At 49.3% G+C, this 20,795-nt stretch overlaps 1 protein-coding gene and 1 long non-coding RNA gene across 2 annotated transcripts in view; both read right to left on the bottom strand.

The window, feature by feature from the left end:
- The window catches only part of LOC126919739 (homeobox protein MSX-1-like), a 74,759-nt gene that overhangs the window by 8,182 nt on the left and 45,782 nt on the right, over nt 1-20,795 (bottom strand). The window lies entirely within an intron of this gene.
- Nucleotides 5,350-8,740, bottom strand: LOC126919802 (uncharacterized). Its single transcript, XR_007711765.1, has 3 exons — nt 7,939-8,740; nt 7,662-7,751; nt 5,350-7,554 (listed from the first exon to the last, which is right to left on the bottom strand). It is a non-coding gene; the product is annotated as an uncharacterized LOC126919802 (long non-coding RNA).

Raw genomic sequence — 20,795 nt, 5'->3', positions numbered from 1 at the left:
CGAACGGAACAGAGAAACCTATTTTACCGACGTCAATACGTGTTTCAAACGATATCCCTCATCGGTCGTTCTCTCGATAGCGTTCGCCGTTGTTTGACCAGATGGCGACATCCTCTTTCTTCCAACGACTCTTCAACCCCCTAAATCATCAGAACTAACGAACCTTACGGTATCCCGATTCGTGTCCCCCGTCGATTAAACCGTTATTGTAATTATCAAATTGGACAGAGTCCTTAACGAGACAATTGGCGCATTTTACAAAGTTTTAAAAGTTATCCTTATATTCTTGCAGCCGTTTTACCAACTTCCCAAAGAAGAGAATATCGAATGCAAAGAAAAAGAATCCATGTAACTCGTAATGCATCGCAATCGTACGCGGTAACCCGAAATGATATCCGTCAGTGATCGGTAAATCTCGGGGACAGGATGTCTCGTAAATAAAACTGGGGTGGGAGGAAGGAGTGAGAGATGCGGAGAAATTCAATAAGCAGGATTATCGTTGAAGAAAAACGATCGGCCCACGGGTCGACAGGGCGAGTCGTTAACGAGGGAAAACGTTGGCGGCGATATCTCAATCGGTTATCGGACGTTAATGAATTTCGAGCAGCGGCCACGAATCGGTGTATTACGAAATTAGCCGGGACCTTTGGACCGTTCCAGAGGCTGACCGGCCTAGAAAAAGTCGGACCCGCGTTTCCAAGCGTCATAAATCACGAAAAATAAGGCCAGAAGGGGCGAGCTGGGAGCAGGGCAAAAAATCGAGACGCTGCTGTAGAGAATAGGAGATTAACATTCTTTTCTGTTCTACCTTTCTGTCATCAGGGGAGATTGCGAGCGTCCCCGAGCGTGCACCGAGAATCATTAAGGGATCCTCCGTAATTTGCGAAGGTGTCTCGTGTGCGTGGACGGTGATCAACGCGCGTTTCAGAATAAATCAACACCGACTGCGTTTTCTGATGAACGTGCGCGGCCAGCGAAACGCGTCGGCATCTCTAGCGTCTCGTTTACCGGTTAAGGTGATTCGAGGCTTCTGGGTAATTTGCGCAAGGTGATCGAGCTCTAGCGATGCCGATTAATAAGCGTCCTCGTAGCTCGTGGCAATATCGTACCAACTTCTTCGACGCTTACACGCGAAACTAAGTTGGCAAACTACGGACAGGCTTTATTTCCAAGTCCCCTCATTTTCTCAACTTAATTAATTTGCCTCTTGGCGCTCGACCTACGTTACGATAAAAGGCCACGATAGTCCTATAGATTTGCAAATTCTTTTGCTTGAAAATTATATATATAGTTATATATCGAGTCGATGTAAGGGGCGAACAAGGATCGATCGATATCTCGTCTATACGCAAAATTATTATTTGTCAAGGATATTTGTTTACGATGGCAACACCGAATTTCACGATTCTTTGCTCGTTGCATCGAAGAGTGCTTCGGTAATTGTCGTGGCCGCAAGTCGAAGAATCGGAACGAATTCTCTTACAGGGTAGCGTGTATCGATCGACGCGACGCGACGGTCGAACGAATCGTCGAAAATATCGTGTAGTCGAATTCCTCGCGTACAAGACAAGCTCCTCTGTCGGGATCGTCGTTATCTTGATATCTCAGCTGGTAGCTTGGGTGATGGTTTTTGTTTTGGACAGCGCGTCGTGTGCACCAGGGGGTAGGCCCAGGGTGGTCCAATTTGTCTGCCGGTTCGATATTGTTACGAGCTCATCTTTAATAATGCAGCCTCGAACTGGCATCGTTTCTCGACGTTTTTAGATAGGCAAACTCGCTTTGTCGGCATCCAAAACTCACTGTCCGCATCCGGATACGATAAAATTGTCCCCGTTTATCGATTAGCTCGAATCTTATCGCGTTGACGAGAGAACTTTGAAAACGTTAAATCCTTTTTTAATAATGCAACGCTCGCGTCGTTCCAGTTTGTTTGGCAACAGTTATGCCATGCTTATCTCGAACGTACTTCCGGTATTAATTTTCCAATTTATCTATCTGCTCTTATCGGTCGAAACTACAAACTATGCGACGATAATCGCGAGTTAACTAATTCTCTAATCAATGTTTCCCAATTAATTATCAACGGGACAAATAAAATGCTGGCAATTACATGGATATCGGCGTCGAACAGCGACAACGATCGATCGGTCGATAGATTCGATCGATAGATCGATAGATCGTTGATGTGTAATTCGATTTCTTTCCGCGTTGCTTGCACCGTGCTGACTACGTTAAATATTACTAGGAGCGGTGGCCGAGCGGCAAGGAAATCGATCTATGATTAATCGCGGCAGAACTCGTTTTCGTTCGCGCTCGTAATCTGGAAATCGCTGTTGGCTCGTTCGAAATCGTTTTTGTGGCCTTGCGCCTCGGTCACGTTACTATGTAATTAACGTCTACCGAGGCGTAAGATTTGATTCGCATCATTTCGCGGTTTTCTTGCCGTACGGCTTACAAGCGTTTCCTTCAACGCTCGCCTCCTCTATTCCTATTAGATAGTTAATTAAGTTTCCGTCTCATCGGCCGGAAATTAACAAGATCGTTGTTCTTCGTGGCGTTCGATCGCGCTAGTCGACACGCTCGAAGAGAAAGCTGGGCTAGTTTGCTTAAAACGATTGCGATAGATTGGTTGGTTTCTGCGAGGTTGCACGGTCAATTCGTTGCGACGATCAATGGATTTTAGGAAGAGTACTTATCCGAGTGTCGTTTATGGTATGTGTTTTTTTTTTTTTGTGGTAGATGTTGATTTTAATTTGTACAGCTGCAATTAATAAATGGAACACTTTTCTCGGAATAAGGACGCGATCAAAAGGGTATCTAACATCGAGTCGATTACGGTCGACGGTCGGAAGCTGCGATAGTTCAGAGCAGCTATTCATACGTACGGAAATAACGTTGCTTTGGCAACAGCTTCTAAATTCATTCGATCGCGATAACTCGGCGCGCGTTGCACAACGAAATCACCAGCGTGACAAAGAGGTTCCTTTGGTTTCTTACCCCGACGACGGTTGAAATAGCGCGTATCGAGTTCAAATTATCTATCCAACTTGTAACGTACTAAACACGAATATAATGAAACCTGTCTGCTCTTCCTCCGCGTCCGATCGGATACAAATTCTTAATAAACGCATGCTCGAGACCAAAGCGATATAAACGCTTTAGAAACTGCCGAAGAGTTCTCGTTGGTCGATAATACGCGACGATGAAACTAATCTGGCTGTAACGACGAAACAATCGTCGGACGCGATTCGACGGAGGTGCGAGGGAAACGATGACGGCCGCATAGAAGGAGGATCGAGATTACGCAAACGCGGATAACAGAGGGCAGAAAAGGGGGGTTAGCGTCGTAGGGTGGGTGGCGAGAGCGTGGAGGTTCGAGTTTGTGGCTCGTTTGTACGCGATAACGGCTTATCTAAATAGTTTAGACATGAATTACACAAGCGGGAGTAACATTTATGTTTCATCATGGCAAGAGCCGACGGGACCGTGACGCTCCATATCTGTTCGCCGACGTCGCTGCCAACCGAACGGTTCCTTTTTTTCCTCCGTACCCTCCGCTCCCCTTCCCGCGTCCCCGGTCCGCCGTTCCTTTTCTTTTTCCCCCGTTTCCTCGCTCTTTATTTTTTTACCGTTTCGACCGAACGTTACAAATTGCTTATCGTCTCGGCGTTGGCAGCACGTTGGGTCGTCTTATCGCGACGTTTGACCCCGTCGTTCGGTCGTAGACGTGATTTCAAGCCAGACTTCTCGACGATTCAACGGCGAGGCACGACCGATATCGGAAATTGAGCTGAAATTAATTCTTCTAGCTTGCTTTTTCCTCTTGTTTTTCTACGCTTGGAACGAGGCTGAGACGAGTGGGAGGTTGCGCAGTCGATGAGGTTTGAAATTGTTCGTGGAAAGCTGTGAACGATAGGTTCTACCCTAGATAGAAGGTTACCGTGGTAAGAGATTTTTTTGGGAACAGATACGCCGTAACACGCAAGCCACGCTGCGAGTGTTTTCCCGACGATCGAAAAAGAATTTACTTCGTAAGAAAAATTATTCGTGTCGCAACACGTTGAAAGACGGTGAAAATGGTAGAAGGCACGAGCTACACCGCGTCTCGCTACTATCGCCAAGGTGACCATCCCCGTGCAATATGGACGTGGCAGAGATCCGTGGCGCAGATAGAGCTCATGAACAAGGTATAAAGAAAGCGAGGAAAGAAAGCGGGTTTTACTAATGGGCGGCCGGGCCAGGGTGTAGCCGAGCGTCCCGTGAGCGTGAGCGGCACGTGAAAACATCTCCATTCCACGGGTCACGGGGCCCGGCCCCTATGTGGAATTCATAAGAGAATAATGTCGGCCCCTTGAAAATTAATTTAATTTGTACTAGAAACCGGCCAGAAGAAACACGGTTCACGAACGAACGGACGAAAGAGGTAGAAATGCGTCGGAAGAAGAAAAAAGAGAATAGAAAAGGAGAGAGAGAGAGAGGGCGAGGAGGGAGCGAGGAGAGGGTCGGGGAGAATAAGGAGGTGGATGAAGGAGAATAGACGGCGTTCTTCTTGGAGGGCGCAGGTTAGGGCAGCGTGCACCAGTGGAGGGGGTAAGATGGACCCCTGCTGGGTAATATATAGCGGGCCAGTTGGCTCGAAAGGCGCTGCTCTGTCTCCGCGGCGGACTCCTTAGCGGGGCACTGAAACTTTACCTCCCATAATTGATACGAATGTCTTTTCAAGCCGCGCTCGAACATCGCACGGCCATTTAGTCGAGCTCTCCGCTTCGACTCACGGTCAGCTCCGCATCGTCCCGTCTTTCTCTCTTCCGCTCGTTTCGTCCGTCCGTCTGCGCCGTGGCACAGAGACGATCTGCCATGTCAATTATCAGCGCGCGCGGCCTTCTTCACGGCCCAGGCCGACACTCGCCACTTGACCCTTGCCGCCGATAATTATTGCCGCCGACGCGAATCTTTCACCGTGTCCGCCTTTCCCGTTTGACGCTTGGTGGGGGGGGGGGGGGGGGGACAGCCACGAACGTTTCGAAAACCTCCACGTCTGTTACGCTGACGATGACGCAATTGGAAAGATCGTCTTCCGAGGTGCTTCACCGAGGTACAGCCCGATCGGGCAGAAGTAAAGCTTCTGGAAGGAGTCGGAGCGAAAGAGCGGGCGAGCGACTTGTAAGATACGTTCGATCTTTGATCGATCGACCCTAACGGCAGATTTCTGTGGTGCAGATACGTCGAAGCATCTTACGCGAAGATACTAGGTAACGTCATGGAGTAGCAGGTCATAATCAATTTGAATCTACGCGTTGGAAACTTTACTTTTGCTTGATCGAGTAGCTGGTGGAAACTCGAAGGATCGTTGTTTCGATCGTATCGTATATTCCTTACATAACGGTTGATTGGAAACGGTGCTTCACGATCATTTATCGCAAATTATGAGAAATCTTGGTCGGATCGTTTGTTCGTATTTCGCGTTTATAGCTTATATTTGCACGGAATACTTTTAAACGTACCGCGATGGCGTTGGTCGCAGCGCCCTGCATTCACGCAGATAGCGTTAATCGCAACGCGTGAAATTCAAGGAGATTCCACGAGTCGGGAGGGCGATCGAAGGTTCTCGATAGATACGGGCAGAGGCTCGCTCGTGGCACGGAGAGGGCAACGCCGGCCCGTGTGCACTCGCAGAAGAATTAATTAGTCGATCTCGCGCGTTGGTGGGCCCGAAATCTTTGTTCCCGTACGGTCTCGTCCTAACAGCATCGGTAGAACGAGCCTTGGGTAATTAGTAGGTACCTACCGATCACCATCTGCAAGGTGAACGAGCATTACCATGCTTAATGAGTGGTGCGCGAGGCACCCGTAAACCTCCTTGGCCGGTGTGCGAGGGCATTTCACCTCGGCCGTGTTTCTATCTCTACTCGATCGGGGACGCGGTTGGGTCGCGCGAAAATTCCACCTTTCTACTTCCCATAAAACGCTCGCACGCTAGCGTGTCATGTTTTGCTTGTTCGTGGCGAATCTTCGATTAATCTGATTTTCGATCGTTGAGAACGTCTCGCCCGATATCACCAGAGCGATGGTCAAAGCGAACGGTGAATGGTAGAATCTTCGTCTTTCGTTAAATAATATATTTCTTTCGAGTAATTAACCTGTTCATCGTAGGAAATTTATTCTTCGCTCACGATCGGATTGTTCGCCTTCCGCGCCTAATAATTCCTTTGCTTCGAAACCCTAGAAACAAGTTGCTGAGTATTTACGTTTGCAGGAATCGAGCCAATCTAAGAAGCTAATCCGACTTTATTAACCTATAATTCCAGGTCGATAGAAGTTTCTGTTTAATAAATGATTCAATTAACAGGTTAATTGCTCATAAACGACAGCATGTAGTTTTTGGATAGCGTTGAACTTTGAAATATAGCGATATTCTTGTATCGTTCGTAGTTAACAAAGTTTCTTACGTTCTTAACTCCTCGAGCGTCACGGTTCATCGCTGAAAGCGTACTCTACGATCGCACGAATCTTCCGCCACCAGCGTATATGATGCACGTTGTAACAACTAAGTGGACTACAACTAACCGGAGGATCGAGATTATTATTGAACGGAAGAAGATTAGTTCGGACGAGCAGGTTAATAAGGGATGAGACTGTTCGAGATTTCAACGCGGCACAATCTCGTCCGTCAACGTGTCCAAGGCAGAAACATCGAGATACGCAAGAAATTTTCATAATCCGATTATAGACTGCCGTGGACTGACTTTGGACTCGACGTACGTATACGGCGTAACCGCTGCTTGAGGGGTTAGAAACTCGCAAGAACCGAACCCAAAAGCTTTGCGAAAGATCTCGAAACTCGAACGCAACCCCGAAATTTCCACTTTGCTCCTCGATTTCCATCACCGTCGTTATTCCCTCGATCGTTATCGATCTCGTAGCGATTCTTCGAAGAAGCTGCGAATAAAAGGATGGAAGGGGCGGGGTCTGTTCATGTATTCAAGAAGGGATAGAGAAGGAGAGGTAGACACGGCGCGTATAACTACCACCAAAGTCAGAACCCCGGCGAGATTACGATCTAAGTATCCCCAGAAACAAATGCCGAATGCAGCTCGCCCATTGCCGGGCCCTTTGTCGGCTCCGCGACCGGTGCCCTGTTCAGGGCACCAACACCTGCACGGGGCCCACGATCTCGTCGCGGAGCCACGCTCTCGGAAACGAGCCGTGTGCGTCGCCTGTCATACAGGCCCGTTATTGATTGCCGAATGCGAGAAACCGGCGCAAACCGCGCGCGTTTGCGTCCTCCTCGCCTTCGACACTCTTACTCTTCTTCCCTCTTCTTGGAACTTTTGCTTCTCGAACGATAGCGCGTCTGCCTCTTTTGATTTTTCTACCGGTTGTCGGCGAAATCGTGGGGAGTGTCGCGTGGAACAAGACGTCTGAATCGAGGCGCGGTAGAGATTGGGGTGTCGATCAGCCGGCGAAACATTGACGGACTCTTTAACATTTTCTCTAGACTGTGAATGTTTACGCGTTTATTTATGAGAAATTTCGTGCGCGTAATATTCAGAGCTGTAAAGAATATCAGTGGTGTAGAGCGTTATACGGTATAATATTCCAAGGATAAAACAAATCTATATCCCATTTCTTTACTTGCATTCGTAAAAGTATTAACTTACCCAACTATCAGGATAAAGTTTTTACGTTAAATATTCGTTGATGTTGCTGTCCGGTATCAGTGGGTTCCTTTAGGTCGTGGCGATCGAGTTCTATAAATCGACGATTTATTTTAAGGCTTAAAATAAGAATCGTAAGACGTAAACCAATGCATTCGATTTTACGCGCGCACTAATAGAGGTTATTAACCGCGAAACGTTCCCCGAACACCTCGTCAGGCGTATATTTATAATTGTCGAACATCAGGTAGCCGTCGAGTTCCACGAAAATCGTACGTACCGTTTGGTCTGCACCTTCACGCTCTCGTTACGATCGACTCCGGGCCGTGGAACGACGCGTGTTTCGCCAGTAAATCAAATAGGCGTCCACCGGTGCTCTGAAGTGGCTGCTTTTGGAGTGACTCTCTTTTACAGTCGATTAGAGGTATCCGTGAAACCCTCGAAGAATACAAAAGAAGCAGGTGACTCGACAGTGACTCCTCTCTTGACCTGGACTCGTTCTTTGTTACGTTTTTGTGCCTGGAATCAGCGACACCGAAAACTGTAATAATATAGTTCGATTCATGGGAAACTCGGTAGGTGAATCCCCGAGACGAGTCCTTAATGAAATCGTGTCCACGACGTTTCTTCGCGTGGGAGTCGATCACGTGTGGAGAATTTTCCGGGCGACCGGTTACGCGTTCATCGCGTCTTCTCGTTGAAAAGCAATCCGTGAAACAGGTAGGAACGACGAGGACTGTGGACAATGCCCGGCAACGAGAAGAAAAATCGTTTTCTAACGTAATCGCGGCGACCTCCGCGTCGCGGTGTCGAACGTGAAACCGACGACGTTTATTCCCGACCGGGTAATTTGTATTTTCTACCTCGCACCAGGGGGTGGAGCGGGAAAATTTAATTTTTTTCGACTCGATCCCGTTCGAGGACTTGGTCGAGCGTCGTTTGTCATCGTTTAAATAATTCCCTTTGTTTGCCTCGGTTTTTCCTCGGTTGCCTCTCGTCGAACAGGTACCACGGTTGTGGAAATATTTCTGCTCCGCAGGATCGAAGCGGAATGCTTTATGGCACCTCTCGCAGGTATCCGCCTAAAAGTTGACAGCTGCTTTGGAAACGGAGTTTCAGAACCGTTTTCGTGCATGTTGAGACGATTCGTGGTCTCGCGGCCCATTCGATAATTTAATATCGTGGTCGCGGGTCGGATGATCCGTTCCAAGAGCCATGTTTCCTCGTTCGCATCGATTTCTCCGCACCTGGTACACTTCTGCGGCGTCGGCCCGCTATACGGCGTTAACCCCTTCGATCTGTACCGTCTCTACGCCTTTGTTTCCGTGTTTCCGAATAAATTGCGGATCCGAATTTTCATTTCCAGTTATCTGAAACGTAGAATGCAACTACGTAGTAACGAACGTAAATATCTAAGAAATCGAGGGAAATGAAGGATGTCGCTTATTGTGAGAATTCAAAATGGGATTTTGTGTATTGTTATGTGCAAAAATGGATAAAGACGATTGATTGTTTAGCTTGAGAAAGGTAGAGCTTTCGTTGGAACGGAAAGTGTTGCGGATGGATTACGATAGTCTTACCTCTAATCATATCTCTAATTTTGCCTCTAACTCGCAGAACGCAAAATTTGTATCGTCTAGTAATTTTGCGTAAATCACCGAATATTGCTACTTCTAAGGAATACGGTACGAATACGGTAAATCGATTTTACTAAAACAGCTAACTATTCTACTTAATGTGCTTTATATCAAAATTGTCATCTTTTCGTGGAAAGTTATGCCCACAAAGGGCTAACACATCGGCCCTTAGAGTCCCTTTAGAGTCTTAGAGCGCCACTTTACACTCGACTCCCTGGCTCCGACGATAAATTCCCGTCGCCACTGGATCTCTGCCAATTAGCACGGAGCATCGGTCATTAGAGAGTAGCATCGATCGTACGTGCCACCTGTCCGAAAATCGTGCATCGGCCGGTGGAATTGGACCGGTTGGCCCTTTCCTCTAACCCTATCTACGACATCGGCAACTCGGCTCGAGATAACCGATCTCCATTGTCATTTGTTTGTCTATGTTAGCGGATTAGAGCCAGTCATTCGCGTCAAAGGCGACCGCTCGTCCGATGGAGCAGCGATATCGAAGATAGGAGACCGATCCGCTCGGGCCACCCCTGAGCAGATCGTTCTCCATCGTTGGAAACAGGGTTCACGCAGAAAGAATGATTAATCCTCCGGACTATGGTAGTTCGTTTACGACCGATGTCAATCATCGATGTTCGTCTCGTTTCGTTTTATCGACGAAAAGCTCGATTGTGTCACCGGCCGGTTAATTAAGGAAGGACTTTTGCGTTGAACGTAAAGAAGCTGATCCGATCCTCTTACGGGGTATAGTCTTTGCGGGAAGGGTGAGTTGGTCGATGGGTTGTAGTTAGATTAGGACTTAAAGCGAAACGGTCGATATCTTTCGAGTTCGTTATTTCGCTTATCGTTTGAAGCTGGTGTCGGCGCGGTTGAATATTAAGCGTGAATCATTAGCAAAACCCGCCGAATACAGTTACGGTATTGTTCGATATTTCCGGAGAGATTTACTACAGCATGTTCCGGTGAAAACGACGGTCAAGTTTTTAGGAATCTTTGCCAGCCGACGACCGACGAGGGGCGTGACGCGGTTCTATTGATAGGATCCCGCGAAAATGCGTTAATCTTAAGAATTCTAAATCATCGTTGAGCACACCCTGTCGACGCAACGAAACGACACTCCTACCGGTGATAAAAGTCGTGCACTGTTTCTAACCCACGCGTCATTCGTTTAAACGTCTCCCCTTAAACGTGCGACTAAATTTCCAGCCGAATTGTTCTTCCTAGCTTTATCGAGACGAAATACGAAAGACACGCGAGAACTATTCAACAGACAATAAAACGTTGGACACGCAACGCAAAAACCGGCAACTAATAGCTGAAACCAATAATCAAACTCTTGCCGAACGATCATTTGCATAAATGACACCGCTACAAATACGAAACGCATTAGCATCCTCGTCATGCGCGAAATTAATTCTCGCACGGCTACATGAACGTATTTACGAGGAGGACACAAAGAGAAAGAGAGAAGAAGAACGGAAGAGGAGAGCAAGAGGAGAAGCGGAGTCGTGGCCGACAAGCAGAACGTATTAATTAACCGTTAGATATCGCGGTATATCGGTGTGTACCGGCGGCTATGGACCGTGGATCGACGATTTATTCGTACGGATCGACGGCGCATTAAAAACGCCGACATAGTCCGGGAAGCATCGGCGTCAAGCAGCGTTCAGGCCCTCGTTTCTTCGTCACGATGGAACGACTTACGGTCCTCGCCGTCTAACCGATCGTACATTTCCTTCGAATTCAAATGCGCCGCGATCTAGTGGCGCAGCCTGCCTCGATCCACCGGGGAACGAACCAGACAGGATAGAGAAAGAGAGGTGGACGGGAGAGAGAGAGAGAGAGCTCGCGAGCGTTCGTTTATTCAGCGGTGCTCGTAAATATGGTGCCTCGAAGGCATCATGGCCGATACAGCGAACCGGCGATGTCTCAATCTTCAATTTTCCTTCCCGGACCCGGAGCGCTGAGGTAGATTGATATCCGCCTTTTGCTAAGCTGATGAACCGCGATATCTCAATCGGAGCTTTTTCCACGGGAAAGTAACGGCCAAGTAACGCGATCAGACTTTCCTCCTGGCTTACCCGCGTCAGTCTCGAAAATCAACTACTTTTGGTGCCGTGGAAACTCGTTGTTCGCTCCGATGTCTTTCTTTCGGATTTTCTGGACTTGCGCGGCTTTACGATATCGGTACCACTATCGATCGACGCATCGTTTGTTCATTAAAAATCTGCTTGAAACGAAATTGGATGGCGAAATCTTGTTCAGCATTTACCAACGAAAACTAACACGACATACAACCAGTGTTCGCCATCGCGAGGTGGATACGTTTTCTTGGAATTCAAATGTGCACCGCGTTCTGAGCGCGGAGAAAGACAGAGAGGTCCGTGAAATAGTCGACCGAGCCAAGATCGAAAGAGGCGTACGAACGGAAACAAACGGAAGAAGGAAAGAAATAGCGAGGGAGGAGGGAAAAGAAAGGGGATTGAGAGGGCGGTCGGTTGGCAAGCGCACGGTTACACGGCGTTACTCGTAAATACGGTGCTCCGAAAGCATCACGGCTGGTACAAAGAGGCCACAACGTCTCAATCCCAGAGAGCTCCTTGGAGGGTCCGCGAGGCTACGTAAGCTGCACACACACTCCGCCTCCTCCTGAAAGGATCCTCGCTTACCTCCGCCTCCCTGCGCCGCGTCGGTGTGCTCGCCGTGTCTTTCCGCTCTCCTTCTCCCGTTCCCTGTTCACGGTTACGTTCGATGGCCCCTTTCGATCGTAGCAGCCCCCTTTGCGAAAGCGTGCAGCAGCTCGCGAAAGGGGTACCACACACCGGGCCTCACAGATCACCCCGCTATCTCAACGACCAGATCTTTCAGTTCGGTATACACCACGGTGTGGAGCGCAACCACCGCGCTCCTTTTCCCTCCTCTCTCTTCTCTTTCCATCTTTCCTCCTCCTCTTCGTCGTCTTTTTCCTTCTCTTCCATTCCGTCTCCTTCTACCGAGGCCTGTGTTTCCTTTCGTCGACTCTTCGGATACTTTTCCTCTCTCTCCTCTCACTCGCCTCTACTCTTTCTCTTTTCTAGCGTTGCCAACTTTCCGTTCCTTTCCTTCTTTCCTTCCTTCCTTCGCCTCTTCGCCTCTTCGCCCAACACCGCGACTCTTCGCTTCATCCTCTTCTTCCTGTTGTTAGTCGTCGTTCGTGGTCGTCTTCGAAAGGCTTCTGTGCCTCGTCCTCCTCTGCTCGCACGGTCGCCACCCGAACGTCGCGAAGAACACCGACGAACGAAGGGGAACGTCATCGTCGCCGTCGTCGTCGTCACCGTCGTCACCGTCGTCGTCGTCGTCGTCGTTGTCTTCGTAGTCGTCGTCGCGACGTGTCGGGTTTGTTTTGTCCCGGCGAATCCGTGGTGAGAACGTATGTAGGTGTGTCCACCCTTTGTTCACGTGGCTGCAACGTGGGCAACCGCGAGAGAGCCACCGTGTCGGCCTGGCCAGGGAGCAACCCGTCCGAGTTTATGCGCCGCGCTACCAACGCCAAGGACACGTTTCCTCCGCAGAATCTACGAGCATGGTAGATGGATCCATTTTACTCGTTTCGCAGCAGCCTAGTCTCGACAGCCGCAGCCGTATGTTAAACTTCTGTCGAAAGTCTTTTCCATGCCGAAGATTCATTCCGCTTCGCCCTTTGATCGAAGCAACTCGGCGTCCTTTGCTATGCTCGAAATCCGTGGCTGTGGGCTCGATACTCGAGCGATACGTCGATAGACATCTTAAACTACGAGGTGTTGCCGGGAGCGAAGGATAGAGGGGGGAATCTTTTAGAAGCTATCGCGAAAAGCTAACGCTATCGTGGGTGAAATTTCGCCCGAGAGCATTTTCCCCATTGAAAATTATTATTTAAGGCGGTTACGAGTAATATCGCGATAATCGTATTACAGGATGATGATATTAAGAGGGTCTTTTTTTACGGGGTTCGTTTATTGAAATACCTTTAGGTGCATATTTTTTATCTGGACAGCATCCTGAGAGATACACTTTCAGAGATATGCTCTCTATCTAAATGGTGGAAGGGTGCTGCAGATTACAGGACCATGATCGTTCGATGGTCGAATTTTGTTTGTTTTGCGTTGTTGCCAGTTAAATCCAATCTAAACGGCGAATAGATCAAATTTTGTTCGCGCTGAACGGTAGCCGATCTCGGTCGATAATTATTTCATCGTTGGCATTAAAACCAAGCAGGTCTCGCATGGGTCTGTAATTACTTGGAACGATCCGTTTTGCTTTCGATCCCCTGCCGATCACGACTTTGATGGCCGACCCGCAACCAGGATTATTAGCTGTTTAGGGTAGTTGCTCTGAGATACGGTCCGGTAGGGAGCCGCACGCTCGTTAAATCCGAGCGAAAAAGCTGGTATCTCGCAGGCAGAAATCGCTCGATTCGGTAGTAAACTTCGTTTCTCGGAGAAGGGCCCACGTAAAAGACACGGACGATCGATAATCGCGAACGTCGATCGAGAGATACCGGGGTGTTTGGAAATTAAATCAACGCCGTTACGTTCGTTCGTTTGCGTACAGTTGTTAATATCGCTGTTATTGAGAAATTGCGTTATTAACGGTGTTCCATAAATTCGAATATTTCAACGCGTTCTACGAGAGTAAGAGAAGAGTAACATCGTTTTCGCTGCTTCGTACGAGCATACGAACTCGCACTGGTAAATTCATAGCTTGAAATATAATTTTATGGATATTACAGGATCGAAGAAATGGCGGATACAAGTGTAGCGATCGCCGAATTCAAAGATCGAGGCATTAGACGGAAGGGAGCCGGACGGTCGCGTCGTTTTGGCTAGACGTCTTCGTCCCTGGACCACGGTCGGAGAATTCGAAGCTGGTACAATAGGGGGCGAGCCGCGGACAGGCTATGGTAATGCAGAATGTCATTTGTTAATTTAAATATCACGATAATTCAGTCTGCTTCTCTGTCTCGGCCACGGTGCTCCTTTCTTCTCCGTCCTTCTAGTATCTGTCTGCGGTCAGCCGCAGAACCTACACCCACTTTCATCCTCCCTTTTCTGCCTCTATCCCTCTTCTGCACCTCTGCTCCGTCTCTTTCGTTCTCTTTCCGGTTGTTTCTCGTGGTCTCGCGGGGCCATTCTTCTCTCCGACTCCACCGAGTCCGCCGAGCGGAGCGCACCTTTTCGTTTCTTCGATCTCCCGGCCCAGGCCGCTTTCCTCCTCCCCCGCGCCTCTTCTTTTATTTCGCCGACCCTAAGCCGGGTCCCGGCTTTAAAATTTCAAATTAGCTTCAATCGCATTGGCTACGTGCCGGTCGTATCGTTTGCGGACGAGCCCCGTCCACGATGCAATTGAGCTTCCGTTCGGGTAGCCGGCGCTTCCAGTACCAGCTCCGATAAGGATCATTGGCGTAGCGCGGCGTTCCGCGTCGGGCACCCATTTCCTTCTCCATTAACTCGTCGTATTACGAGACCGAACGTTCTTCGATCGTACTTTCGATTCACCAACGGGAACGAACGGATCTGATTTCCTTATGGATGATAAAAAGGAAGAGCAAAATATCGCGATGAGTGTAGGTGTGTAAGCTAGAGGAAGAAACGTAGAGTTCGAAAAGTTCGTGGAAAAGTAATAAAAATCCCAAAGCGTACAGATATCGTTTCTGTCCGTTGCCTCGTAGATGTGCACGGAGAAGAATAGAGACGTCGAAGGAGGAAATGGCCGAAGGCTATATAAATTCCAGTCGAGCTGGCAATTTCACGTCGAATTCGTGGAGCAGAGACGCAGGCTGCGTGCCAGGGATCGAGGGATCGAGAATGAACGGAGGAGAAGAGAGAGGAGGCACGAATGAGCAGCGACCCCGACGTTGAACCCTGGCCAGGCTATATAACGACTCGCCTCGCGAACCAAGGGAACGTGGCGGCAGCAACGGCGGCGGCGGCAGCGGCGACGGCGGCGGCGGCGGCGGCGGCGACGACTCTCGAAAAATGCCTTAAACGCGAGAGCAAACACAATTAGAGGCAGAGCCGGAAGGGGGCTGCCTCTTCTTCTGCTTTCTCCTTTCGGCCGTCGCGAATGTGTCCCGTTTTGTAGAGCTTCGTAGGTTAGGAGGAAGGAAGAGACGAAGGAAAAGAGGATGCAGAAGCGGAAGAAGGACAAGACGAAGAAGAAGAAGAACGGTTTACGGGCGAGAGGCGCTCTCGAGGCTGGTTCTCTACAGCGAGAAGAGAATGGCACGGTAGGAAGAGACAAAAGGAGGAGGAGAAGGCGAAGAGGACTCAATCCTGCGCGGCTCCGCGCGCTATATAACCGACGAGGAAGGAGACGGTAATAGCCAATCACGCGGCGAACGCAAAAACCTCGCTGAGGAGCATCGTAAAGCTCGGTGATGCTCGCCTCGTTCCGTCCTCGTTTCGCTCGCGCCTTGCTTCTGATTCTGTCGCGTCCGCCTCGGAACGAGGGCCGTGCCGGCCGCGAGAAGAACGAGCCCGAGAAACGTTCGAAGGGTTGTCGACTGTTGGAGAAAGACGTACGGCGAAACGCGAGCGTAGCACCGTTCCCTGTTCCGCTCCGCTCGTCGTCGAGTGGGGGAGATATTAATTAGAATAATTGCTGCTAACAGGCTCGTTAGCGTTGAACTGAGATAGCAAACGAGCGCGCCTTGGATGCGAAAATAAAATGAGACGGTCCCGGCGACGTCCCCGGGCAAGAGACGGGTTGCTCGCGCGAAGACGGAGGAAGATGGAAAAGGAGAGGAGGAGGGATCCTGGGTAAGGGATCTTCTCGTTCGCGCTATGGGAGAGAAGAGAAGTACCTCGATCAGGCTCGAACTGCGTCATTTGCATATTTCTTCGGGCTGGATTCTCTACCCTCTGATTTCGTTCGTAATACGCCGTCCGTTTGGCGAAAGACCGATCGACCTCTGCGAGACGATGTTGCAGAGTTTCCCCGGGAAAATTCTCCGACAGAATTCAAACATCGAACATACGTAGACTTTCGCTTGGGATATGTATTATCGTATTAATCGCTTCGTCGATAGATGAATGGATGAATGGATGGATGGACGGACGGACGGACGGACGGATGGATGGATGGATGGATGGATGGAATTCTTCGTGAAACCGCGAAGAAGCCAAATACGTAGAAAGAAACAACGTATTACGGCCGAGTAGGATGTCATCCGCTAATTGCACCGTCGAAGGATAGACAGCGCGAATAACGATATCCTTGTGAAATTCCATGCGCGGACAGGGAACGGGTGATTTTTGCGTGGACTGGGAGCAGCTAATAGGGTGCTGGGGCCTGTGCACCCTGGTTCGCGACATGGACGCAGCGACGGGCTGCCGGATCGTTGCGCTCGTCTGGCCGGATTTTTTCTTGGCTGCAGGGGAGAGAAACGGAACGAGAGAAGGCGCGTAAGAGAGAAAAGAGACACCGGTTGGCCGGGCAGCAATTCCGTCTTTATTCCGCGAACGAGTCCGGGGCCCCTCCTAATCAATTCCAATTAGAGAGCGGAATATTTGCGGGCCAGGCGCAGCGCAGCCCATGGAAGGGACTATTAGCAGTCCTCTCTTACTACCGAGAGAGCTCCGCTCCCGAGACCCGAGTCTCGTTGGCCGTAAATCAAGCACCGGCCCATACAGAATCCACCGTACGGAGGGAGAGATCCTTGTGCCCTGTGTGTTGATCGTTCGTGTGGGTGTGCGCCGATGTCGTCGATGTGTACGTCGATCTCTCCGTGGGACGAAGAGGCGGAGGGGAAAAAGTCCGGGTGAAGAAAGAAGGACGAAGAGATGGTCGCCGGTGGACTTGGATTCGATGGAAGAGAGGGATCGAACGGGTGCGGTGGCTCGGGGATCGGTGACTAACGAAGCGAACATAACTCGGCCGATACAACTCAATACGCGATCCACGGTGACAGTCGGTAAAACAGAGTATTTCTAATTGGCTGGACGGGACGCATGCTGATTAGGCTTTTCTTTTATCCCTCGTTGTGGGATCGCCAGCAAGGGTTCCGCTGCACCGGCGGCCCGTGGTGGCCTCGGCAAAGAAACACGCTGATTGGACACGTGGGGCATGCCATCGTTACACGCACCAGCCTGCTGGCCTGCTTTGCCACGTTGTGACCTGCCTCGCTTCTCCTCCATCCTTCTTCTATCCTCCTTCTTCCGACGATCTATCGCTGGATCGAGTCGATGTTAATGTCGTAATTAGCCGGACCGTAGCGGTAACGATGACTGGAAAAGGCGAGCATTCTTGGGAAACCGTTTCGGTGCGTGATCACGTTACTCGATCACTTTCTACGTGTTTCTCCGTATTTCAGACCAACGGACACGAAGTTTCGTTGCAACGTTTCCCCGCTAATTCTCCTCTCCATTCGACCACACCAGTTCCAGAACATACGACACTGCAAAACCTTTCATCGATCGCAGCCACGAGAACGAAGAGGACCGGAGATAAAGCGCGCTTGACATGAAAAGATTACCAGAGTGGGACGCGGGGGGATCGTTTGAGAATAAAAGTCGCCAATCCATCGGAGGGTTCGCGAAACGGACCGGTCCGGGATGGTCGTCGAATGGGGTCGGCCTCGCGAGTCCCGCGTACAATGGTCGTTATTCAAATTCCGTGCGGCCCGTTCGATTTTTATTCGGCCGCCAGTGCGGAGTTTACCTCTGTGAGACGTGGGTCTCTCTCTCTCTCTTTCTCTCTCTATCTATCTATCTATCTATCTCTCCCCTGCACGCCGCCAGTGTAACCAAGAGATCGTGAATCGAGATTTCGAGGGAATCCAACCACGCGGATCGTACCACGTGGCCAAGCCAGAGCCCTGGCCCGACGCGTCCGCGGCGAATTTAAAATTCTAATCTTATGATTTGTGGCGGTCGACCACCGCTTCTGACAGCGACTGTACCGGCTACGACTCTATTAGGTTGGATCTTTGGCCAACGCCGCGCCGCGAATCTTGGCCCTACAGAATCTTACGCCGTCGTCCGGGTTCCCTCTCTTTTTCCCTTTGCGCACCGCCCTTCTGCTCGTCCGTTAATGAGATCTCTGGGTTGTTGAGAAAGCGAAAAACGCGTGGTCACGGGATCGGCGAATCTTGTAATCGGAGAACTGCCGTGGTTGCTCCTGTTTGCTTGATTTCGGGGTGGCTCGCTTTCAAATAGACGACAATGAATCGACGAATTACGCGAGACTGCAAATAGGACGACGGTGTGCCGTTATCGAGTTAGCGGTGGATTAATGAATCCGCGCTGCTTAATTAAGACCTCACTGGCGGCTATTTACGAGGCAGGGTATGCGCGACGCGATAATTAAGACATCGATGGAACGTAAAGTTTCAAAGGCGTTGGCTCGCTTCGCTCAGGGACTTTATTAGAACCGGTTGAAATGACAAGTGCCAACACTGTCGAAACCGATGCATCATGCCCGTCTGTTTCGATCGTTAGCCTCTTTACGTGTATTCGTCACGGCTCGTCACGCCGCTACGTCTGCGACTCTCGTAAAGCGTTTCTTAATAATCATTTTATTAAACGCCAACTGTGTTTCGATGGAAATTTCCTTCGAGGAACGATCCTTTTCCCCCTCGGCGTTTCTCAAAAGCAAAGAAAAAAGACGGTAGAAAAATTTCGAGCAAAATGATCGACTAGAAGTGTGACGCATCGAGAAAGCTCGATAAAAGATCGAGCAAAGACAATGTCTCCCTTGTTTCATCATCTTCAAAGGTTTTAGCCTTTCAATCGTCAATCTGCTCAGGAATATCTCATTGAAATAACAAAGCCTGGCGGTTCTATTTACGCGGGCACGCATTGCGTGCCGTGGCAGAAGGGATTGAAGACGCTCCGGCCAATTTAAATACATATTGTTAGCCCCGGTTTAATTAAGCCTACTTAATTTTCTCTCGGAGGGCCCGCGCCAATGCTCCTCGTAATTAGTACGGACGCGCATGCCGGCTCTGTGGCCTCGTCTTGGTTCGCCTTTTGTTTTCTCTCTTATTAGCCGCATTAACCCCACCTGTATCCCCATACTCGCAGTCTCTTCTCGCTCGTTTCACCTCTCACCTTCTCTTTCTCTGCCTGAAAGGAGAGAAGAGTCACGGCCTCGGAAACGCATCGACGAGTCATTCTTAACCCTTCTGCGCATGCTGCTTATTTTTACTGCGTGTTCTTGCCACCTCGTGATCGTACCGTGTCGAATAAAATGCGTTTTCATGCCTGTACAACGACAGAGGTGGTTTTCTTGCTCGTTGGTAATCGATGATTGGTTGTTTGTACGGGATCGTTGAGAGGATCGAAGGGTTCGAAAGAAGATCGAAGGTGGTGACGTTTCGGTTCGTTTTGTTTGGCAACCAGGGCCAGGAGGGATTAATTTTCGACGAACTGTAGTCATACCGCGATAGATGCTACGAGCCGTCCAAATTTACATCAATACATCGCTAGTAATTTTGTTGATATCCCAGAGTACAAAATCATAGAGTTTCGTAGTTGAGAGACGAAAGTTCAAAAACATCGATCCAACAAATGTTAATTGCAATAAGTAAAAAGGTATTCTCCTTCTGTCGGAATTATCGACGATTCGCTACAACCAACTTGCTTCATCCATAGGAAAACGTACCGATATATACATAATGTTCTCTTAATAGAAAGATTCTAATTTAAAATCTTTTTTAACAAGGAGAATTAAAACGTTGCATCGATTCGCTCTGAAGTATACAACTTCACGATAAATTCCTTTCGCTCGAGCAAACTCTATCGAAGCTAAACCAGTTGCACCGAATCGATAGTCAATATTTATCCTACACGTAGTAAACTGCGTGTAGTTCAACTTATAATTCACAACGAGAGGAGATCGTGTGCCGAAGAGTCTCTTAAGCGTCGAAGCACCGCGTCGAGCCGGCGGATACACGCATAACCGCTCTTCGTAATGTAGGCGGACGTCGTTTTTCAATTTCTCCCTTTTGTCCCGGCCATCGGGGGTCCCGTGTTCGCGAGTCGGCGCGGTACAAAGCGTGAAATCGGCTTACCGTTAAGAGGAATAATTAACGAGGCGCTCGAGCGACGTTCTGTCGGCTGCACGTGATACACCACGATCCTCGAGTGGAAACGGAAAAAAAAGTAGATCGGTGAAAACCCGGTGGCGTGAAGTGCCTGTTCCCGGTGATTTTTCATCGATTTATCGCTGCTCTTCGTCACCGGAAACACTTCACACTCCTGGAGAATGGTCGAGAAATCATCGAATGCCGAGCATGTATTTACGACTCGACTGGAAGCTCTCAGGATCTCTTTGCGTCTTTGCTTTCGATATTTCACGCTCGTTGAAGCTGTCAGTTTTATCAGGTTTTCGAGCGAAGAGATAATTATCCACGAGATCGAGGGGAAAAGCGTCGGAAGGTGAAAAGGAAAATGAATTGTTTCAATGAAATATAAGACCGTAACGGGTAAACGATAGAAATTAGGCAGGTGCCGTGTTCTTCCGTTGAACGAGGATAGACGGTGAA

The sequence above is a fragment of the Bombus affinis genome, chromosome 8 (genome assembly GCF_024516045.1).
Source record: "Bombus affinis isolate iyBomAffi1 chromosome 8, iyBomAffi1.2, whole genome shotgun sequence".
In the NCBI taxonomy this organism is placed as follows: Eukaryota; Metazoa; Arthropoda; class Insecta; order Hymenoptera; family Apidae; genus Bombus; species Bombus affinis.
Note: the sequence above shows the minus strand (reverse complement) of the source record. Positions and strands in the feature narration are given on the sequence as shown.